We start from the raw sequence: 25,059 nt of genomic DNA, 5'->3' as shown, positions 1-25,059 counted from the left end.
TTTCTATTTAAATATTTCAATTTCTTTTCTGGTTTGTGTTAAAAAGTCACCTGGGCTGTATGCTGGTGGCTCATGCTGGTAATCCTAGCTACTCTGAGGCTGAGATCTGAGGATCACTAACTGAATTCAGTCCAGGCAGAAAACTCTGTAAGACCCTTATCTCCAGTTAACCACCAAAAATCTGGAAGTGGAGTTATAGCTCAAGTGTTAGAGTACCAGCCTTGAGGGAAAAGGCGAAGCATGAATGTGAGGCCTTGAGTTCAATCCCCAGTACGTATGTGTGTGTGTGCGCGCGCACACACACACACGCAGAGTCAACTAAATTATTGACAATTATGATCAATTAGGTGATGTTCACATCAATTTTGGTTTTACAAAGCTGTCAGGCTCATTTTCCATCTCTCTCTGGGCCTCCCCATAATGCTCTGAAGGTAAGAATCATTCAGTGAACAAATGCTCAGCAAGTGTAGGTGCAGCAAGGTCATACAGATTCTCTGTGAGGGGAGAGGCGGCTGGGCGAATTCAGCAGGTCTGTCCTGAAGCAGCGCATTAGGCCATGGCTGAGAGAAGTATGCATGATTACATGACACCAAATTTTTCTTTATAAAACAAGTACATCAAGTCTATGTTCCTAGCTAGTTCCTGACTTCTAAATATTTCTGTTTATTAGTCAAGACATTATCTTTTTCCTGAATCAACAACAATTATGACAAAATATTCAACTGTTTGTCTTTGTTGGAATGGACCTTAGTTATGTGTGGTTTCCATGTCAAAGTGATCAAGCCTTGCATTCAGGTGGGTCCTGGGAGCTCAGATCTGTAATCCAGGCTGCTCAGGAGGATGAGATCTGAGGATCGTGGTTCAAAGCCAGCCTGGGCAGACAAATCTGAGACTCCAGTTATTTCCAGTTAACCAGCACAAAGCTGGCAGTTAGAGGTGTGGCTCAAATGGTAGAGCACCAGCCCTGAGCAAAAATAAAGAACAAGTGAGAGCATAAGGCCCCGCGTTCAAATCCCAGTAACAGCACCAAAAAAGAAAAACACACACATACATTTTGTCCTTAGCTATTATTTCTCAGCCACATGAAAGCAATATGACAGATGATAAACTTAGACTGGTCTTAAGAACAATACTTAGACAATAAAAACCAATCTGCCTCATTTTAATGCAGTTGCTCTTTAAAAATATTGTTCATTTCTTAAAACACCTCATGCTTTGTGTGTATGCGTGCTGCCCCTTTGCATTTTTGCTCAAGGCTGGCACTCTACAACTTGAGCCATACCTGGAGCCATAGTTGGAGTTTTTTTGGTAATTAATTGGAGATAAGAGTGTCATAAATTTTCTTGCCCAAGCTAGCTTTGAACTGTGATCCTCAGATTTCAGGTTACTGACAGCCAGGATTATATAGGCATGATGTATTATTTTTAAAATAAATATACGTGGATCACATACCTCTTTTCTATTATATTAAGTACTAAGTGTTCTATCAGTAGCTATTGAGTGTCTACAAGCAAAATATTCCTATAGTTATGAACATATCAGGTTTACTAATGTTACATTTCCAACCTACACTAAAAAATACTTAATTTTATGATCCTGTTTAAAAAAATTATACAGCTAGTACTGGTATCAGATCAATTTTTACCATGCTATTTCAACACTTTGGTGTTAAATTATGCCATGCTTCACTTTCTCTTTGTTTCTCATCAGTGAAGCTTAATAAAATTGATATTTACCTGAAATATTATGGGTTGCATTTATGGAGATTGAGCTTTATTGCTCAAGGTTGGCATTTTATCATTTGAATCGCACCTCCCCTTCTGGCTTTTTGGTGGTTAATTGGCGCTAACAGTCTCCTGGAGTTACCTGCCCAGTCTGGCTTCAAACCTTGAAGCTTAGATCTCAGCCTCTTGAATAGTTAGGATTACAGTCATGAGCCACCAGCAACCTGGCCTCTAGTATCAGTATCATTACTGGTAACACTTGTTCATGTTTTTAGGTTTGTCAGTCTGATGTGAGAGGGTAAAGCTGTAGCTTGGTCAAGAAATCCCCTCCTCTGGGCATGGTCCTGCGAATCATGTGCAAAGGGACTCTGAGTCAGTTAAATAAAACACATGTTTAGAAGCAGTCACTCTAAAAGATCCAATGCAGTCTGGGCAGTGGTTTGCATGAAAGCAATGCCAGGCGCCTGGACCATGACTTTGAGAACACTCAGGGCTACGCCCTGAGTACTCTCATCAGCTCATCCTCTGTGCTCCCTCAGGACCCAGCACACTAGTCAAATTATATTCCACCTCTATTTAGATAGCTCAAGAATGTCACCAGATTAAAAAGCAACAACTAAAGAGCTGTGTAACTTTCCAGTGAGTACAAGATGAATTGCAGATGCTCTTTGAACTAAATGAGACACAAGTATAAAGAGTCTTAAACCCTGCTGGCCACAGCTGAAGGACTGTGTGCTCATTGTTTGGGTTTAAGATGTCTCGGGGCAGGGAAGTCTCTGAGACACCTAAAGAAAGCAATACATATTTGGGTAGTTGTGCCATTTTATCCCAAAGAACCACAGACTCCCCTGGGAAATGAAGAGGCACAATTTTATCCATCATTAAATCATCTGAACAGAATAAATGACTGCACCCCAGACTCTATGGCACACACAGACCTGTGAAATAATGTTAGTGGGATGTTACAACGTAGCGACACTGGGCCAGGTAGCTTGGGCCCTGTGGGGAAAAAATACTAATTAGAGTTTTTCTTATTGAGCTTCACTATTTCAACTCAATGAATTTGAGAAGAGGTCTCCTCACAACGACATGACTCCTCATTCTGAGATATTTCAAAGTGTCCCAAACAAGTAAAAACAAAAAATGAACCACTGAAAAGGAATGCCGTAGGTCCAGAGAATTTAGCTGCAGAGGCAGATGAACCTGTAAAGCAGTTGCATGATAATTCTACCTTATGCTATATTTATTGATTAATAAGCAAGCTTGCTGGGCATTGGTTGCTCGTGCCTCTGTTCCTATTTACTTAGGGAAGGCTAAGCTCTATGAATTGGAGTTCAAACTCAACCCTGGCAGAAAAGTGTATGAAAATCTTATCTTCAATTAACCAGCAAAAAGTCACAAATGGAGATATGGCTCAAGGGGAAGAGCAACAGCTTTCACTGAAAAAGCCAAGTGAGAGCAAGAGCCCTGAGTTCAAGCCCAGTGCTCCCTCCTTCCAGCCCCCACACAAGCAAGTTCCCTGACATGCTTTCCAGAGGCCAATGGCAACTCGAAAACAGATTCCAGAGCTAAGCCTTGCATTTGGTTCTAGCAGGTACATGGAATTTCATATATATATATATGTATATATACATATGTACATATACATACATACATACTATATATGTATATATACGTACATACATACATATATATATATATATATAATTCTCTCCTAGGAAAGCATGAGTATTTTTTTCACAAGGTCATGGGTTAGTATAAAGATTATAGTTAGGATGACCTGTTATAAATTAAGGTTCTATAGAGATTGTAAGTATATGTTGTACAGATTACAAACTACTAGACCACAAACCATGTTGTGTTAATATCAATCAACTGAACTTTTAAAGATTTTTAGCAATCTTCCTGTACCAATGTAAAAAGTAGTATCTATCATTGCTATGCATTTCCCCTTCTGTTTGACTTATATAGCAATTTAAATTCAATCTTACTTTGAAGTAGAAAGAAATTTCCACAACTTCTTGGGTTCTTATCCTCCCTTCCCTCCTTCACTCCCTTCCTTTCTTCTTCCCCCCTCTCCTTGTCCCTTTCCCCTCCCTTCTTTCTCCATCTCTTCCTGTCCCTTTCCCCTTCTCTTTCTTCTCTCTGCTTCTTCCTTCCTTCCCTCCCTCTCTCCCTAGGTTCCTCTCTTCCTCCCTTCTTTTCCCTCCCCCCCTTCTCCCATTTCTCTCATCCCCTCAAGTTACCTATTCTATAATGTCTTTAAATTCTTTAAATGGACCAGGGCACCCGTAGCTCATGCCTGTAATCCAAACTACTCAGGAGGCTGAGATCTGAGGATTGCAGTTCAAAGCCATCCCAGGCAGGAAAGTCCATGATATTCTTATCTTCAATTAAGTACCAGAAAACCAGAAGGGATGCTGTGGCTTAAGTGGTAGAGCTCTAGTCTTGAGCAACAAAGCTCAGGGACAGCATCCAGGTCCTACGTTTAAGCCCCAAGGCTGACCAAAACCAAAACCTCTAAAACAACTGATACTTTGTTTGTGTTTCAATCCACTCAAAGACACCAAGAAACTCACCACACTTATACTTACTATGTTGGAAGTGATTTTTTTTCTTTCCTTTTTTGGTAGGGGGGGGGGGTGTCAAACCCAGGCTGTTACCCTTGCTAGGTAAGCACTTTGCCACTGAGCTACATCCCAGGCCCAGAAATGATTTTTACAGAGCACATGACACAATATTTCTGTCAAGATGGACTAAGCCTGACCTTTCCTCCTCTCAAGAGCATTGTTCTTGATTGCTAGTGTCCACTACTACTACACAGTGGCAGATTGCACTGCTTGCTCTAGAACCTACTGCTGCATAAAAATCTGTCCCCAAGCCCAGAGTTTAAAGCAAAAAGCAGCAAATATTGATCACCTCTTGGTTTCTGGAGTTCAGGGAACTAGACAGTGCTGATGGGAGGGCCTCAAGCCAGCATGCTCTGGGTTAAGATCAAGTTGTAAGTTGGGGCTCTGACTCCTCTCAAAGTCTAAAATCTACATTGAGCCAGGGGCCAACAGATCCCAGATATTTACTCCTTCTACAGCCCTGTGCCTCTTCACAAAGTTGTCCCAGGATAGAATAGCCTTCTTTAGCATTTCTAAAGCAATCAATCAAAGATGGAGACAGCCAGGCATTGGTGGCTCATGCCTGTAATCAATCCTAGCTACTCAGGAGGCTGACATCTAAGGAGCTCAGTTCAAAGCCAGCCCAGGCAGGAAAGTCTGTGAGACTCTCATCTCCAATAAACTACCTCCCCGCCCCCCCCCCCCCCCCATAAAAGCAGGAAGTGGTACTGTGGCTCAAGTGGTAGAGTGCTAGCCTTGAGCAAAAGAAACTCTGGGACAGTTTCCAGGCACTGAGTTCAAGGCCCAGAACCAGAGGCATGCACCTGTGCACCCACCCACCCACATACACCAACACACACTAAGATGGAAACAGCCATCAAGAAAGCAGGCGGCACCAAGAAAGCTACACCCAGGACAAAAGCCACAATTTTTCTTATTATAACTCCCTCAGCCCAGCTCAGACGTTCAGGTTAAGGATTATACAGAACTTGGCATCACTGGGAAACCTTTGTCATGCATTGTCAGATTTTATAGTTTTTTTTTTCCAATCCTGGGACTTGAACTCAGGGCGTGGGAGCTATCCCTGAGCTTCTTTTGCTCTCTGCTGCTTGAGCCACTATACCACTTCCAGCCTTTTCTGAGTAGTTTATTGGAACTAAGCGTCTCACAGACTTTTCTGCCTGGACTTGCTTCAAACTGTGATCCTCAGATCTCAGCCTCCTAGGTAGCTAGGATTACAGGCATGAATCACCAGTGCCTAGCTATATTTTATTGTTTTAATAATTATGTGAATGAGGTCACTGAGGCAAAGAGAGGTTATTACTCGCCCTAGTGGCAGTGTGTGTGTGAGAGAGTGTGTGTATATGAGTGTGACATCCAAGTCCAATTTCTAAGCCCTAGTGCCTACTGCCTACTTAGACAAGAATGCTGCTATGCCTTAGAGACTTGGCACAGTTTCTGGTTTGCTGTGATAATGCAGGGCTTTCTTACATTGCAGTCACTAGAACAAAAACCTATCTCAGTGCTGAAAGCCCCGTTAGATGCAGCTACTAAGTCACGAGGGTATCTTCTCTTTATAGCTAGTAGATTCAGCCAGGCTCCCACGGCTCACACCTGTAATCATAGCTACTTAGGAAGCTGATATCCCCAGAAGCCTGGTTCAAAGACAGCCCAGGCAGGAATGTCTGTGAGACTCTTATCTCCAATTACCCAGACCAGAAAAGCCTTAGTGGCATGCAATTCAATGCAATACAATACAATAAAAAATAAACAGATTCAAGTTAAAAGTATTTTTTACATTAATATGCAAGTGGCTCTTAAAAATACAACAGAAACAATTTAAAAACTAGCACATTAAATATGTCATCTAAGAAATCACTGCCTGGAAGAATCAGCAAACCTCAGTGGCTCTGTATGAAAATAACAATACTCCCCCCCCCTCCAGGTTCATGCAGACTGAGACAACCTTTGTCCATGCGCTTCCACATTTCCACTACCAGTAAAACAGGCAGGAACTGGAAGCACTGTTCCATTGCAGGATTCCAGAATGAGTGAAAAAGGAAGAACCTTGTGAGGACCTGAGTTCAAGCCCTAGTACTAGTAAAAACAAAGCAAAGACTAGTATTTGTCCCAGGTGGCTCATGCCTATAATCCTGGTTACTTCTGGAGGCTGAGATTTGAGGATTCTGGTTCAAAGCCAGCACAGGCAAAATAAAAAAAAAAATTGAGAGAATCAGATGCTCACATTAACTAACAAAAGGCCAGAAATGGAGATGTGGCTCAGGTGGTAGAGTGCCAGCTTTGAGTGGAAAACGCTAACAAGAATAGAAGGCCCTGAGGTCAAGGTTCAGTACCAGCATGCATGTGCATGCACACGTATGCACACACACAAGTGCACACACACACGAGTGCGTGCAACACAGAACCAAAACCCGAGCCGCCCAAGTACACAGGCTAAGCACTGCACAGATGGGATGCATACTAATTCCTATTAGAAACTCTAAATTCTTTGCATCCAAACTGAACAGTGGGAGAAAAAAAATCACTAATATGTTATTGTGCACATATTTATTTGTTCTTTCTAAGTAAAACAGGGTTGCCCTTCTTCATCTTCCAGATTTTATGGCTGACCACTGAAAACGTTATCATGTCTGTCACATTTCAAAGCTGATCTGCTGTACCAGTAGAAAGCAGCATCTTGGGTCAGTCCTCCTACTGTTGACCCTCCATGGGAGCTGGGAGTGGAGTGAAAGTCAGAGGCTTCTCTTCTGGAAGGCAAGCAAGGGAAGCAAAACTCGGATGTCACTGACTAAAGATGCAATAGCACCTGCTCAAAGAGCACATGACAAACATTTGCTCAAAGTCCCCTCCAATGCATATATTCTTTGTTCCTTCTTTGCCAGTGGAGTTTTGCTTTAATTTCTGCAGCAGTTCCCCAGTCACCATTCCTAAGGCTAGCCAAAAGAATGTGCAAGAAACTCCTTAAAAGTGGGACTCTTCTTGTTTTTTGCTCTGTATTTTTCCTTCTTCCCCTGTCATGAATGTGTTTGCTACACATTTTAGCTTACTACTGGAAGTCAGTAATAAGAGTATAAAAATGGAAAGTGATAAGAATATGAAAGTACCAAGACAGAACAACCCTGAATCCTTTACCATTTCTTTTCATTTCTGTACTAGCTTTGAACTGTTCATTTCTAGACTTGCGTATGCCATTTTTAATTTCTATTACAATGAGACAAATATAAACATCAAGAGACAAAGGAACCAACTTGATACTCTGGATGTATACTATTACAACAGAAATGAACGTTTCAGCCTTTCTATTACAAGCTCAAGAATTTGAGGACAAGCTCAAAATGTTAAAACTAATAAAACTGAAATTTCCGTCGAGGTGAGATGTTTTAGTTTAGGAGCTGAAAAGCAACCAGTGGAATCTGATCTCCCCAAGAAGAACCTATACACAGCAAAAAGTAAAAATAGAATTCTATTAATTAGGTTATGCTGATTCCTTAGTTATTTGTATGCCAGAAAATGTGTTCCTTACCCTGGCAATCACTTTTCTTTCCCCCCTCACATTTAGAGACGCCAAATCAACTTAAAATTATGAATATCATGGATAAAATATGCCAGGAGTTTTGCCCTAGGAAATTCCAAGCTGATTGTGCAGAATAGCTCAGTGAGCAGACATGACCTCATGGCACATAGGAATTCATACCGAGCCGCCGACAGATGTGCCCTCATGACTCCATGCTTGTTTTCTGTTGGTGGTAATTTTCTTACAGTGTACATATTTTAGGTGGTTACGAGTCTCTTCAGAACAAAGATGTCTTTAAATTAATATTTTTTAAGGGTTGACTAAAACATTCTAGTCAAAACCACACAGGAGAAGTGATCCCAACAATTAACAGATTATTCTGAACAATAATCTCAGCATTAACTGCTGACATTGAAAGAGACCTTGAGCTACAATGGTCTGAACACTTCTGACAAGCCAGTTCCCTTACTGTTCAACAGTTCAACATGAGACAGAGATGTTTCCTTCCTCAAGGCCAGGGCTGTACTACTTGAGACATAGCTCCACTCCCAATGTTTGGGTGGCTAACTGGACTCTTATCTCCAACAGTCTCACGGACTTTCCTGCTTGGGCTGACTTCACACCACAATCCTCAGATCTCAGCCTCCTGAGTTAATAGGATTACAAGCATGAGGCACTGGCACTTGACTTCAATGTGATGTTCATGGCTCCCAAACAAATGAGCAAATGGGACTCCCACAGAAACATTGCAATTACCAGAATCTACCATACTAGTTCACTTGATAACACTTCCTGTTCCCAGACTATATTTTGTAGGTGAGAGAGACTTAGGAGAAAATCTGGCAAATGTTTCTCAAGTTTCTTTTACCCAGCATCATTTTTTTTTTTTTTTTGCCAGTTCTGGGCCTTGGACTCAGAGCCTGAGCACTGTCCCTGGCTTCTTTTTGCTCAAGGCTAGCACTCTGCCACTTGAGTCACAGTGCCACTTCTGGCCGTTTTCTATATATGTGGTGGGGAATTGAACTCAGGGCTTCATATATGCAAGGCAAGCACTCTTGCCACTAGGCCATATTCCCAGCCCAGCATCATTTCTAACAAGGGAGTTAGGAAATGCACTGTGTGAGCTGGCTACAGTCAGTCACAAGCCATCTGATTTTCCTGCTGTAGTCTACTGTCTGAAACAACAAGCAAATGTCTTGAAGCTTTTTTTCTTCAACAAATGACATTATGTTAGGGAATGGGAGGACTGAGTAACATCAATGGTATGTAGTGAACCAAATGTCGCCCTAATTATCATACAGAAATTCCATGTGGACAACTTCTGGCTTCATTTACTACACAGGTTCATTAGGCTTGGATGAAAGGAAAAGATAGTTTGTTGATCTCGCTCCAGATTTCTCCAAATGAAAGACCCTGTAGAGTGTAGAGTCACTGGGAGATAACACACTAATTACACAGAACTGGGAATACATTGAAAACCTGCTTACTATCACCACCCCAAAGGGAGAATGTCATCAGTCTCTTTTCGGAGATCCTGCCTTGGTCTCCTTATGAGAATCTAGCAGCTACAGATACATGATAGTCCCATTACTTTTTATTTCTTCAAAGAAAACACGAAGAAGTGGATGTGTGGTAGCGTAGAGCACTAGCTTTGAGCAAAAAACCCAAGTGAGAGTGAGCAGCCCTGACTTCAAGCTCCAGTTCCAGCACACACAAATACAGAGAGAGCACGCGTGCACGCACTTGTGCATGTGTATGAGTGTGTATGTGTGTGTGTATGCGTAGGTTTGCTGACAGTGAGTATCTGCAAATACATATGCAAGGGATGGATTAGAAGCATCCATAGCTATGATCCATGAGGAAAGTCAGATACTGAGGAGAGGCTATGTTCTGAAGAAAGGAAGTGCGTTAGGACTCATCCAGGAGGAGGCATGACAGCAGATGAGCAAGGAGAAAACCACAAGCATCAGAGAAGAAAGATGCACAAAGCTCCAGAGACCTGCCTGGCTCCCCGAGGAGGGTGGCATGAATGAAAGTGTCAGCTTCTGGTGAACCCTCAGCTTTGGAGTGGGATGAGGAGACAGAGACTGGCTGAGCCCCAGTGTGGGCATGGGACATAGGCAGATTGAGATTTTTGACACACTGAACAATGAGGGGAGGATACATCTGTGATGTTAAAGGAAGGACAGGCAGGTTCCTGCAGTACCAGTGGGACTATGTCCATCACCCCTGTAGTCCCACCTGATACCTGATCTCTCTCTCCTCTCTCCTCTCCTCCCCCTTCTCACACTGGTCTTAGTTGTCGGGGTCTTCAGCTCCCCGTCTCTCCCCCGGGTTGGGGGAGCATTAGGGCGCCAGCCCAACGTGGGGCACGAGGAAGTGTAGGTTTAAGCTTTAGACGACCCAAGGCAAGGGTATCCCCGAAAAGATGGGGCAATCTCACACTAAAAGTCAAATTCATCGAGCCAAGCCAAGCGAGTTCCGAGGTAAGGGTATCCCCGAAAAGATGGGGCAATCAAACACTAAGCTTTAGATGACAGGAAAATGAACAAAGAAGACTGTTTAAGAAAGAAGAGAAGAACAGGAGGAGGAGAGAGGAGGGGTGTGAAGTGGAGTGGAGTGGAACCAGACGGACTGGAGGAGGAGAGTGGCAAGCTGAACCCGGCTGCCTGGAGGAGTGGTGCAGAGCCCACCGGAGCTGGCTGGAGGAAAGAGATGGAGAGGAGAACCGACCTGGCCTGAGGAGTCCGGCTGCCTGGAGGAGTGGTGCAGAGCCCACCAGAGTTGGCCGGAGGAACAAGCAGATGCGGGAGGAGGACCAGGAGGAGGCCGCCAAGAGGAGAAGCAGCAGCCAGAAGGGCAAGAGGAAAGGGGGCCGGCCAGGCCCGGGAGCAAGCGCAAGGGAGTTTGCGCACCTCAAGGGCATCCGCCCCTGGAACAAGAGTGGCCTGGTGTGGGACGCAGCCTCCCATGTGCTGGCAAGCCGGCGAGTGAGTGGCAGCGCCACTGGGGACTAGCGCGCCCGCGAGGGAGCACGTGGTGCTGAATGGTGCTGCAGGCGCTGGCACGGGACTACGTGCAGCTGCTAGTCAACCGGCTTTGGGGCCCCGGTGGAAATGGTGGCCCCAAGAACATCAAGGATGCGACCTGCTGGGCACTGAGGAACTCCATCGAGGACAGTTGCCCTGCACAGTAACAGGCCTCCCTCTTGAGTGTCAATCTCTCCACCACCCCCAGTAAAACAAAAAGGGGGAGATGTGGGGCATACCTGGAAGCCAACTAGCTGGCCCTGTCTGTTTCTCAGTCTTGGGGCCATGTGTGGCTAAGATGGCGGTGCCTAACAACACGCAGCTGCTACAAGTGTCTTTGGTTATAACCCGGAGGCAGTTCTGTGGGCTGCGATGCCTCAGCTCTTCTGCCCTTGATGGACAGCTCATCCCTCCCCTTCCTGCTGATCTTAGACCTGATTGGCTCCTGTGCCTTATATTAGTGTCACGTACTTCCCCAATAAATGAGCTCTGTGCCGACTTGACTCCCAGGCCTCCTGATTGTCCTCCGGTGAGGGAGGGCTGGGTGCAGGCGGTCTGCCGACCCTACTCCTTTCTTTGCTCGTCCAGTTGGGGCGTGCCTTCCCCGTCTCTCCCACGGGTCAGGGGAGCGCGTGGGGGGCTAAAAACCCTGACAGTGAGCTCGAGTCTATGCGCTATCCCTGAGTTGTTTTTTTTTTTCTCAAGTCTGACATTCTACCATTTGAGTTATACCTCCACTTCTGGCTTTTGGGTAGTTAATTGGAGATTCGAATCTCAAGGCCTTCCTTGCCCAGGATGGTTTAAAACCAGCAATCCTCAGATCTCAGCCTTCTGAGTAGCTAGGATTACAGGTGTGAGCCACTGGCACCTGGCCAGGTCACATCTCTTGGCATAGCCCATATGTCCTGTCTACAGAGGCTGGGCCCCAATCAAGCCCTCCTGTTGGAGAAGCTAGCACTTCCCACCAGTTTCTAAGAGAATGGGTCTGACCTCCTGAGAAGTACAGAGATGTGACCCCCAACCCTCTGATGCTGTTGTTATAACCACCACAGACTTAAAAAATAGAATCTGTGTCTCGGCCTAGTCTTCCAAAGCTGTGGCCATGTCAACTACAGCCCAGGGGAGCTGCAGCTCTAGGTAGGGATGAATTACTTCAGCCCTCAGACCTAGCACTAGCCACTTGAGGATGAATCAGACAGGATTCCATGGCAAGCATTGGCCACAGGTTGGGAAAGTGTGCTAGATATGTCCATGGGACTCAGCAGGCATCTGTATTCCTCAGGGAGAAATAAAGAAATTTTTTTCAGAAAAGCTCTATTTTCTAAGCGACCCTTCATTTTTCTGTAGTAACTCCAATCACTCTCTTACATTGTTATGGTCCAATACCTCCTTTCCTCTGCTTCTACTAAGTATTTTTCTATAGCTCAGTTTTTAGTGATTATACTTTCAAGCACTGCCATGCTCCCTGATGACCCCTGAGCAGCTACAACAGCTCTGCTCTCACACAGCCTTGCTGGGAAGACCATTAATGTTTCCAGTGATTTCTACTTCTTACTTTATACACACAGACTTTGTTACTGAGCCGGCTCTCTCACATCTGAGAGGAAGAGAAACTTTTCTCAACAGGTGCACGAATCACAAAATAGAAATATAAAGGTGAAAAAGCAAGGCATTGTGACCCCTCCTAAAACATTACAGCAACTCCACAACTACAACCAAAAACAATGAACTGGCTGAAATGCCAGATGAATTCAAAAGCCCGAGGCCAAAGGAGAAGCGCATAGGAATGGTGGACACATAGCTCAATAGCTATGTGCATATGATCCTATAAAATAATATTTTATGAAATGAACTATAAGATATTTAGTTTTAGTTGCCATTGTTGCTGTTTTTTCTTTTTTTCCCTTTTGTCCTGTTTGCTAGTTTGTTTGTCTTTTGTAGGGCAAGGAGGACACAGAAACAGTGGAACAAAGGGTGAACAAATTCAACAGTGGTACTCACTCAACACTATGTAGAGAACTATACAACTTGTGGGTAGAGATGGGAGGGAAAAACTGGGAGAAAATGAGAGTGGGGGGAAGACACTGTCTAAAAAGAACCTGTAAGCCCTCTGTATATCACTTCAACAATAACGATAAAATAAAATAACTCAAAAGCCTACTGCTAGACATGACCAGTGACCTCAAAGAGGATCCAAATAAACAGATAAATTAGGAAATCAATTTCAGACTTAAGACAAGAGAGTCAAGAACATAGAGGAGAAATTTAGAAAGGAAACAAATTACCAGGGGAGAGAGGAGAGAGGAATCTAAGAAGAAATGTCAGACGTGAAAAACAAATCAGATAAAAAAAAACCCACAGTGGACAGCATCATCAGCAGTCAAAACCAAGAGTAAAGAATATCAGGCCAGACCACAAGATTGAGGAACTACTCCCTTCAGATGGGTAACAAAGAAAAAATGAAAACCTACCATAGTGACCTACAAGACACAATCAAAAAGATCAGTATTAAATCACAGGGCAGATGGAGGGAACTGAAATGTAAAACAAAGCCAATGACATGACTAAGAAAGCTACCATTCACTTTTGGCCCGTACTCTTTGTTTCCTCCCTTGGGTTTGAACTCAGGGCCTGGGTCCTGTCCCTGAACTTTTGTGTTCATGGCTAACACTCTGTCACTTTAGTCACAGCTCCACTTCGAACCTTTTGGTGGTTAACTGGAGATAAGAGTTTCATCCTTTGTACAACTATTTAAAGATAATACACACACACACACACACACGTATATTATATAATTTTTCCACTGAAAACAGAGAACTTTCACATTATTCCTTCTCTCCTTTAGTATTCATTCTTTTGGTCTATCATTTGAAAAAAATTTAATATATCTTAGGCATAAAAAGCTCATAGTGATCATTCCATCTTATATCTCTGAAGTGGATACATGTATTTTAAAATTAAAAAGTAACTCCTTTGATCAGAATTCTATTGATCCCTTATAGGGATTAAAATAATTTGAGTCCTATAATATAGATTCAGCTACTGCATTTAACATTACTTAATTTTAAGTCTGCATTTTACTAGACACCCCAGCACTGTTTGATAAAATATTCATACCATAATCTAAATAATCTTTTTACTCTCCTTTCTGGCTACTGCGTTTCTCCCCCAGCCCCCATTTCACCTTCTAAGAGTCTTTTGTTTTGCTCATTTTGCTCTAGCCATCCATCCCATGTCTTCTTGTCTTCTTTCTGTCTTCCTCCCACTTCTTCCTTTCTTCTTTCCCTCTCTCTCTCTCTCTCCTTTGTTTTTGTGCCAGTACTGGGACTTGAACACAGGGTCTTGGCCCTGTCTCTTAGCATTTTTGCTCAAGGGTGGTGCTCTGAGTCATACCTCTACTTCTTGCTGGTTAATCGAAGGTAAGAAGTATTGTGGACTTTCATGATCAGGATGGCTTCAAACTGTGCTCTTCAGATTTCAGCTTCCAGAGTGGCTAGGATTAAAGATGTGAGCAACAGAGCCTGGCTACAATATTTTTCAAAAAAGTCATACTTTGAATCACTCTGTCCAACCATGGAGGTACACAATCATTTCTGAAAGATAATTGGTCTTTTTCTGCACATACTTGCTCCTCTATCCCTGGGTGAAGGAGAAATAGCCCTGTACCCAGTTACCAAGGCTATGAAACAAAGCCCCCCAAACTTGGTGTAAAGCAACTGTTTATTATGCCATGTATTCTTAAACATGGTGCACCCATGCTCAGTGTTTAGGACTTGAGTTGAGACTAAAACCTCTGAGGATTTGGACAGGACATGTCCTCCCCAAATGCTTGTGTGCTAAAGGCCTGGTCCCTGGTCAGCGGTGACTGGCCATAGTGTCTCTGATGTCCTGGCTTCATAATCTGATGGCACTCTGGGTGGCAAGCTGGAAAATGGCACTGGAGGCAGCAGCTCTCTGGGGGTGTGCCTTTGAAAGCTCACTCAGCAACTTGACACTTTGCCTTAGCCAGCAGAGAAACAACGGGGCCAGATGGCCTGGACTATAGCCTCTAACACCATGAGTCGCCAACCTTTCTTCCTATTAGTTGATTGCCTCAGGTATTTTGTGACAGCAATGAAAAGTTGACTCACAAAGAAATCTAACTACCTGAAGGGCCTCTTTCCTGGGTAGTGAGGCCTCTTCAGGTGCATCTCCTCAGGTGGCCCAGCCATGGGCTGGTCTGAATTTCTTCTCAGTGTCAAGACTGGCTCCAAAGTGAGTGTCTTAAGAGCAAGTAAGAAAGAAGCTGGAAGCCTTTTAGTGGTGAGGAGCTAGCTTCAGACTCACTGGGTCAGAATCGCCTGGTGCTACTTGTAATGGTCCAGAAGCTCAACCTCAGCTGCAGGGAGGGAGAAACCCCCAGGACCACTTTTGGAAAAGATTATTGGACCATTTCCTAGGTAGGTATCATTTCTGAACTTTATTAGTTTTCAGAAGGTGTTAATCTTGTCTTCAGTTCAGATGACTGTGGAGTAAATCAACAATTAGTTAAGCTGTAACCCTAGCTACTTAGGAGGCTGAGATCTGAGGATCAATATTCAAAGCCAGCCTGGCAGGAAAGTCCAGTGAGACTCTTATCTCTAATTAATCAACAAAAAGCTGAACATGGAGACGTGGCTCCACTTTCCACTCTTCCAAGGAAGAAAGCTCTGTTCCTGAGTTTAAGCTCCAGAATACCAGCACCATAAAACCCCCAGAAACACCCAGCACATCAAAACCCGAAACCCCAGCCAACTACTTAAATTTATATACAGGTATATTTATCTGTGTGTGTGTGTGTGTGTGTGTGTGTGTGTGTGTGTGTGTCCTAGGGCTTGAACGAAGGGCCTGGGTGCTGTCCCTGAGCTTCTGTGCTCACAGCTAGCATTTTATCCCTTGAGCCACAGCTCGACTTTTGACTTTTTGGTGGTTAATTGGAGATAAAAATCCCACAGACTTGCTTGCCCTGGCTGATTTGAAACATGATCTCAGATCTCAGCTTCCTGAGTAGTTAGAATTACAGGCCTGAGCCACTGACATCCAGCTTTCCATTTTCTTTTGTAAACTTGGGATCTGATGTTTTGGCTCACAGGCTGGGCTTCTGCCCCCTGAACCATGCCTCTAACCCTTCTATCTGTGATTTGTATTCAGGAAGAAGCAGTTTCTATGGAACTCAAAAACATCAGAACACAAAAACTGGAGGAACAGTGCAGACAGAAGACTAAGTCTTGCGAATGGAGAACAAATTCTGGTGCCAACGTAACTTCTCAGAACCACTATGGTAACTCGTTTGGGATAGGGCTTATGTTCTTACACTGCCTATGTCTCCCTGAAAAATGTGCCCTTGTGTGTCTATGTCTTTCCCCAGGGTCTGCAGTGTCTCCTTTCATTACTGACTTCGCATAAAGCCCCTTCTTAATCCTGAGATTTGCACTGCTGTGGGCCAAGCTGTGTGAAATGCTCCTAAATCCTCACTGTGAGTAGCTTCTCTAATTCCCCCAAGCTCCATGCAGACCTGGTGAATTACAGAAGGCTGAGCTGAAAACCTGCTGACCCTGACATCACTGTGAGCATCCCACAGGTGCCGCCAGCCGGCGTGTTCTCCAGGCATGGCACCACTCCACCTTGTGCCTGTCTAACATTCTACAAATTCAACAAATTGTGAGCTAAAAGAAAAGTGGAAGTGTGAAATAGCAGAAAGCCAGAAGTGGAACTTGGCTCAAGGGCCAGAGCACCAGCCTGGAGAGAAAGAGCTAAGGAATATCACCATAACACGGTGCAAGCCTCAGTACTAGTACAAACATAAAGTGTAATTGTGACTTACATAGAGTGAGCTGCGCTAGTGACACATACCTGTAATCCTAGCTACTCCGAAGACTGAGCTCTAAGGATTACAGTTTGAAGCCAGCCTGGGTAGGAAAGACTGTGAGACTCATCTCCAATTAACCATAAAAAGCTAGAAGCAGAGTTGTGGTAGAGTGCTAGCCTTGAGCACAAAAGCTCAGAGACAATACCTAGGCTTAGTTCAAGCCCTGGGATGGACATGTGTGCGCGCGCGCACACACACACCCCAAATGAGGAAAAGAGGCAATATAAGACATCATCTTATGTTTCACATCAGCTTTTCTACTAAAAAAGGCACTAATCTTTTTAGTAAATACTATTTGTCATTTATCTGTTCACTAATAATTTCCTGTCTTAATAACCAATCCAGTGAGTTCACAAGCTCTGTGGGAATGGGGCAGTGGTCACTGCCGCTGTGACCCTGCTATTGTATGTGATACTCATGAAGCCTCAGCTAGTGCATAAGTGAATGAATGTGGCCACAATTCAATCTAACTTCATTCTACACTAGTCAGCAAATTGGAATTGGCACCTTTCCATCCTTTGCTAAGTCGGGGTTCATTCTACAGTGTGTCTTACAGTGCTAGATCAGTACTAGCTGAACCTACTAAATGTTATATCATGCTCGAAAGGGAAAATGGCACTGAAAAAATACACAGATGACATGAATTGAGTTCTATACGAGAATATATTAGTGTCTCATCTGCTTCTATCACAGATTGCACTTGTCCCTCAAAATCAGATTCTATACTGAGCTATTTATTGATTTAGAAAGAGTTTTTCCTTAGGAAAAGGAACAACAAAACTCACAAGAAATCATTATTACTTATTTTTTTTTGTGTGCAGGTCCTGGGGATTGAACTCAAGGCCTGGGTGCTATCTCTGAGCTTTAGTACTTTTCCACCTGAGTCACAGCTCCAATTCCCATTTTTTGGTAGTTTCTTGGATGTAAGTATATCATGGAATTTCCTGCCCCGGCTGGTTTTGAACCACAGTCCTAAGATCTCAGACTCCTGAAGCTGCTAGGATTACAGACATGAGCTACTGATGCCTAGCTAAAATTTTCTATTTTTAAAGTTTAGGTCCTCCCTAAATTTAAATTTTATAAGTTATGACCTACTTGAAACATAATTTGGCAAAAATAGTTTGTACTGGCTGTTTTCTAAATTTAAAGAGCTTCCCATTTGTTCTGTGCTACACGTACAAGGTGAGAAATGCACACATTTTTGAAGGTAAACTTCTGATAACTGGAATGGACACAGGATTTGGGGAGAAGGCTTGAGTCCATAAGGAGCAACTGCAAGTTCAGGCGACAATGCTTCATTCCTTTTGTTGTGCCTTGGTCAGGTAAAGCATGTTCAAATGTGAGACCCACATTAACAGGCAAAAAGATAATCAAACAACAACAAAAAACCAAACACATGAAAAAGATACAAGGACAGGTTCTTTAGAGTATAGATGTTAAAGTACTACCACGCTGCTTCTTGAATGTGAAACTATAGAGCTCCAGAGTAAATGCAGGAAGGCTTGCTAAGAGGGAAAGATTAGCCAGACAGTGTGGCTCCTGCCTCAAAAGGCTACTCAAAAGGCTACTCAAAAGGCTAAGATTTGATGATCGCAGTTCAAAGCCAGCCTGGGGAAAAAAGTCCATGGGATTCTTATCTCTAATTAACCACCAAAAAGCTGGAAGTGGAGCTGTGGCTTAGATGGTAAAGTTCTAGCCTTGAGCAAAAAAGTTCAAGGAACTCAGTGCTCAGGCCCTAAGAGTCTTTCCTCAGTTTCCCCTACTATTACTTTCAAATAAATGTTGCCTCTACTCTCACTTTTCCTGCCTTGTAATTCTTTATTTAGTGGAGAGAAGGGACACAACATTCCTGATATAAAGTAATACAAAGAAAATGGGGTGGAAAAGGCCTAGAAATTAATATGTAAATGATGTGTAAAGTAACTAAAACAACTGTGTCTTAACTAATTTATATAGCATTAAGTCAAACCCCTCTGTTACTCCTAGTCTAAAGCAATTGTACAACTGGAAGTGCATAGACCTCAGCTAAAACTCCCCATTCTGGAGATGAGAGAAGAGGCACCTGCCATATGGGTGGCCTTTTCTATAAACCACGTCAACCCAAGGAAGTGGGTAACAGTCAGAAAACAAAGCGACTTCCTTTTGGCCAAATATTAACTTTTTTTTTTTGCTTAGCTTTTAAACACTATAATTTTATTTGCTGTTATTAAGGTGTTATACAGGGCTCCTGAGTTTCATAAGTCAAGTAGTGAGGACATTTCTTTTTGGACAATGTCACCACTGCCTTTGGCTTCCTCCGGTTCAAATACAACCTATTTTCATAAATGAACAAGAACTGAAAAATACTGTAGCAAAGCTGGCCATGTGTGGTGCCTCATGCCTGTAATCTTAGCTACTCTGGAGGCTGAGATCTGAGGTCGAGGTTGAAAGCCAGTCTGGACAAGAAAGTCTGTGAAACTTATCTTCCACAAGCCAATAAAATGCTGGGAATGGAGCTGTGGCTCAAATAGTAGAGCATCAGCCTTCAGCAGAAAAGCTAAGGGACAGCACCCAAGCCTGGAGTTCAAATCCCACTACTGGCACATACACACAAAATAGAGTCCTTTTATAACTAAGATATTCTGACAAAGCCTTGACCATAAGACCTTCTTGCTCTTCTCTTAAGGAAGAAAAAAAAAAAAACCTAAATGAAGAGTCCTCTACAGTGAAGGCTATTTTCCTGGAGGTGATTTAGAAAACACAGACTTTAATTCTGGTTCTGAAGAGGAAAAAGAAATAACCTTTTATTACATTTGGATGAGATTTGAGTTTTGAGGAATCACTGCTTGGCTGTGAGGAGCTGCTGCTTGCTCAGATTTGTTCACACTTCCTCCCGCATGGCGAGCTCATGGGTAACAGCTAAACTCGTGAAACAAGTTGGAACTCTTCACATAACCCAAGGGCCACAGGTCATTATAAACCACAAATTCCTGCTCCCTGGGGAGTGGGGGAAAGTGGGCTTTCTCTTTCTGTTACTCCACAATCTCTGCGGCACAAAATGAAGCATGTGACACTAAGGGCGGATCTGATAGCTTATAATACTCAACCTCAAAAATCAATCTGATATAATACTTAACCTGGCAATTTATATGAAAAGAGAAGGCTGTCCTCCAGAAAAGCTCCTGAGGGATTTCAAATGTCTAGTCCACTGAAGTATAATGAAAGAATTTAAATTCTGAATAGTTGAGAGAAAAACATTAATTTGCCCAAGTCAGTTTTCATATTCAAAAGAGGGCTTGAGGCAGGCACCAATGGCTGGAGGTCACGCCTGTAGTCCTAGTTACTCAGGAGGTTGAGATCTGAGGACTGCAGCTTGAAGCCAGCCTATAATTAATCAGAAAAAAGACCGAAATGGACGTTTATAGTGAGTGAAAAAGCCTTGAGTGAAAAAGTTCAGGGATGGAGCCCTGAATTGGACTTCTAATCCCAGTACCTGCAACCAAAAAAAGAAAACAAAAAAGCATTTCCACTGAGCCACAGACAGGTAATGAGATTAACAATGAGTCAATCCCAGTAACTAAATATGAGTGTAAGTACCGGACCTGACCTGACAACTTTGTTATAAACCCTGTTTTAGGCCAAGAAACAAAGGACATGCATTTTCTCTCATATGTGGGAGCTAGAAATAATTTATAAATGTACAATTAAAATAAATATGGAGTTGTATGCAAGTATACATACATATATTAACCAAAATGTGTTTTTTTTCAGATGAGAATTCCTTAGAAAGGCTAACTCACAGTCCAGCAAGAGGACTGCTGGAAAGCTGGTACTTGAAAGGGAGCGGGTGGGACCAAGGAGAGGGGTGAGATGGATGGAGAGATGGAGGGAGAATACAGTCATAAAATTCAATGCATAGATACAGCAAGCACCTACCTCAGAAATAACCACATGCAAAGGGAATTGGAGGTGTGGTGCCGGTAGTAGAGCAGCTGCTTAGTAAGAGAGAAGCCCTGAGCTTGAGCCCCACTCAAGCCCGGCACTGGTGACTCATGCCTGTCACCCCAGCTACTCAGGACGCTGAGATCTGAGGATTCCAGTTCAAAGCCAGGCCAGGCAAGATTCATCAGTGAAATTCATTGCCTATTAACCAGCAAAAAGCCAGAAGTGGACCCAGAAGTGATTGAGAAAGCAAAAGGCATAGTGCCTGGGTCCCGAGTTCAAGTCTCGGCACTGGTGCATGTGTACACAGCATGCAAAAAGTGGAACTAAAGACACCCTTCTAGGGGTCAGCAATGGTATCATCAATGAATCAGGAAGGGGAAGAAATCAGATGCTATGCTAGTGACATGCAGATTGCATGCTAATTATGCTGTCCTGAGTGGCAGGCTACCCTCCATGTGACAATTATTGGGCAATTAGAATTTCCCTGGAAGGAAGGGACAGAGCACAGCATGTGAAGGTGACCAGGCCCGTTTTCTAGTCCCTTCTCTTCCCTTTGTAGTTAACCCGAGATGCCATTAGCGTGGAGCCAAAGGAAGCAGCTGGTGGCTGGGCTCCGGGCTTGGCTGGGACTGGGTTTGGCTGACCCACTGAAAATGGCATGGGGGGTAGGAAATCATTTTTCCTGCTTCAGACTGCTCATTGCTAATGTTATTGACCTTTCAATCACAGGGTTTCCCTTTGGACCCAGGTTCTTCAGGAAAAATCTATTATTCAATACTAAAAAAAAAATGCCTCAGGTAGCATTGAAATGACACTATCAAGAAACCAAGCTGGGCCCTGTTGCTCACACCTATAATCCCAACTATGCAGGAGGCTGAGATTTGAGGATCACAGTGTAAAGCCAGCCCCAGCAGAAAATCTGTGAGATGCTTTATCTCCAGTTAGCCACCAAAAAGTCAGCAGTGGAGCTGTGGCTCAAATGGTAGAGCAAAACAGCTAAGGGACAGTGTTCAGGCCCTGAGTTCAAGCCCTAGGCCTGATGTGGAAGGAGGGAGGGAGGAAGGAAGGAAGGAAGGAAGGAAGGAAGGAAGGAAGAAGGAAGGAAGGAAGGAAGGAAAGAAGGAAAGAAGGAAAGAAGGAAAGAAGGAAGGAAACAAACCAGAGCTGGCTGGGTGCTGTGACTCATGTCTTTAATCCTAGCTACTATTCAGAGGGCTAAGATCTGAAGAGTGTGGTTGGAGGCCAACCCAGGCAAATAAGTCTGTAAGACTTATTTCTAATTAACCAGCAAAAAGCCACAAATGGAAGTATGGTTCAAGTGATAGAATATCAGCTTGGAACGAAAAGCTAAGGGATAGTATCTAAGCCTCAGTTCAAGCCCCAGTACCAGCACGTGTGTGTGTGTGTGTGCATGCGCACATGCATACACACACACACACACACACACACACACACATAAATTCAATGCATAGCCTACAAAATTAAAAACATTTGGAGGAGAGAGGTGGGGCTGCAAGGGATGGGAGAGTGACATTAATCAAGATGTGTTGTATACATTACATGGATTAATTTAATGGCAATTCCTTTGTATAATTACTAAGGATAATAGAAATGTAATTTTTAAAACCATGCTAAAATTATACGTAAAATTTTCTTTTCTAAGGCCAAGGAAAGGGCTGGGAATATGGCCTAGTGGCAAGAGTGCTTGCCTCCTACACATGAAGCTCTCCGTTCGATTCCCCAGCACCACATATATGGAAAATGGCCAGAAGGGGCACTGTGGCTCAGGTGGCAGAGTGCTAGCCTTGAGCAGGAAGAAGCCAGGGACAGTGCTCAGGCCCTGAGTCCAAGGCCCAGGACTGGCCAAAAAAAAAAAAAAAAAAGGCCAAGGAAAGACGTGTTATGTTGCATTCCAAATAAGGTATGGAAATTAAAAAGCTAATGTTTTACAGCTTAACATTCAGTCAAGGTTGTCTAATTGTAATATATTTTGTCACCTTTGCTATTTGCATGAGATAGAAAAGAAAGGCAAATAGGAAAACCTAGAAAGATCGGAACCTGTACTTCATGTATCTTAGAATCTGCTAGATGCTCTGAGTGGTTTTAAACTGGGATCCTTAGATCTCATATTCCTGAGTAGCTAAGACTACAGGCTTGAGGCACTGGCATCTAGCTGTTTCTCAGTGTTTCAAAAGTGAAAACTGAAAAGAAATGATGTAGAGAAAACAGGCCTTATTTTAAACTTTGAGTAAATGCAACAAATATAAGATGAAGTCAGACTGTTTCAGGCAAAAGGCTGGCACAAAAGGTTCTCAACATTTCAAGAAAAGGCTGGAATTGAACTCAGCTGGGAACAGGTCTATAGGGCTTTTGAAGTGTCTAATGATGAAAAGTTGACATGTAAGTTGGAGAACAGGAAGGAATAATTTTGTTCTCGATGTGTTTTCAGAGGCAAACAGAAATTCATCTTCCACCAGAAGTAGACTTGAGTTGCTCTAATTCAGTGTCTTGGAAAAAGAAAGAATAATATTAATTTATGGGATACAAGGAAGGAAAACAACAAAATAACTTTTGTTTCTTCTAAGTTTTAGTTTAGAAGCTCTGAGTTGTCTTTTCCTTCATGAGAGATTCCTAGTCCTTGAGATATCTTTAAACATGAACTCAACACACCGGAATTCAGTTTGGGAAGAAAGGAAGACACACAGAACCCTAATGTCACATGGAAAGGTGTCAGTGGCTGGTGACTCATTTCAGATGTTTCCTTTGCTTTTAAACTGTTTTCTGGTTGGGAAGACAGAAACGTGCAAATATTCTGTAACAGCCGAGAGCTGGTGGCTCATGCCTGAAATCTTATGTACACAGGACATTGAGATCTGAGCATCATGGTTTAAAACAAGCCCCAGCAAGTCTATGAAACTTTTATCTCCAAATAACCACCAAATAGCTAGCAGTGGAAATGTGGCTCAAGTGGTAGAGAGCCAGTTTCGAGTAAAAAAAGCAAAGCGGCAGCAACTAGGCCCTAAATTTAAGCCTCAGAACTGGCACACCTATACCAACTACCCTGATTAAGGTGTTCAAATACCTAATACACACAAAAGGTTTCTGGGACGTTGAAATGGAAATGGTCCTTAGCAATTTGTTACCAAGGTTTTGGTTTTGTACTTATTTTGCCATTCTGACCACTATGTTTTCCATCTAAATATGCTATGACATAGACAAGACATAGTTTATATGTTCATATAACACACATACATAACTTGGTTTATATAACATGCAACATGAACTAAACATATAAATATTCTAAAACATTGTGAAAAAACATTCTTACACAGGCTTTGTTGTTATTGTTTGTGTTGATATGGGGGCTTGAACTCAAGGCCTTGTGCTCTTGCTTTCTTGCTTGGCTTTTCTGCTCAAGGTCAGCACTCTAGCACTTGAGCCATACCTGAACTTCTGGCTTTTTGCTAGTTAAATGGAAGTAAGTCTCTCAGATTTGTGTGTCCAGGCTGGCTTTGAATCACAATTCTCAGATCTCAGCCTCAAGAGTAGCCAGGATTACAGGGATGAGCCTCAGTCTCCTAGCTGATACATTTGTTTCAGAGATTATCTTGAACATCTCACTTGAAAGTTTTTTTTCACCTTGCACATGATTTAAAACTAAAAAGACAATAAAACAAATGTGATCTCTAATTTTCAGCTACTGCTTAGACACATGCATTAATTAAATCATAGTGTATTGAGATTATTGTACAAACTTCACAGTATGCACTCTGAGTTCTGAAGTGGAGCTCTGGCAGAAGAGTCTTCAATCTGTTAAATGTACCCAGGTCCATGTGAATCACAATGTAGTTAATGCACAAAGGTTAGAGAAAGAAAGAAACACATGTTTGGCAAAAGCTTTGAAAAAAATCTGCCAATGTTGCCAGGTGGTGATGGCTCATGCCTTTGTTCCTAATTTCTCAGGAGACCAAGATGTGTTCTTAGTTCAAAGCTAGCTTGGGCAGGAATGTCCATCAGACTCTTTCCTTCAAAGAACCACCTCCAAACCAGAAGTGGGGGTGTGGCTCAAGTGGCACAGTGTCAGCCTTGAGTGAAGCTAAGGGACAGCATCTAGGCCCTGAGTTCAAGACCCAATTAATACACAAAAAAATCTTGACAAGTGTAGTGTTAAATTAGACATTCCTAGTAGCCTAGCAAGAAATCATTCATGTTGCGGTTTGGGGGACTGAATGGCATTTATATTTATAGAAATTATTAGAATAAATATTCCTATTGGGGAAATAATCTGGGACTCGGGTCAAAGGGCATGTGGTTCCACAGAGGCCAGATGAAGGCTGCTGGGGCAAGGAGG

The 25,059-nt window shown here is 43.0% G+C and overlaps 1 protein-coding gene and 1 long non-coding RNA gene across 6 annotated transcripts in view; one reads left to right on the top strand and one right to left on the bottom strand.

Annotated features, from left to right (window-relative positions):
- Ccdc91 (coiled-coil domain containing 91) overlaps positions 1–25,059 on the bottom strand; it is a 228,668-nt gene that overhangs the window by 1,999 nt on the left and 201,610 nt on the right. The window lies entirely within an intron of this gene.
- LOC125366287 lies at positions 1,588–25,057 on the top strand. The gene is made up of 3 exons (XR_007213826.1): positions 1,588–1,598; positions 7,081–7,085; positions 24,800–25,057. It is a non-coding gene; the product is annotated as an uncharacterized LOC125366287 (long non-coding RNA).

This window comes from Perognathus longimembris, chromosome 1 (assembly GCF_023159225.1).
Source record: "Perognathus longimembris pacificus isolate PPM17 chromosome 1, ASM2315922v1, whole genome shotgun sequence".
Lineage (NCBI taxonomy): Eukaryota > Metazoa > Chordata > Mammalia > Rodentia > Heteromyidae > Perognathus > Perognathus longimembris.
This window is presented reverse-complemented; position numbering and strand designations above follow the sequence as displayed.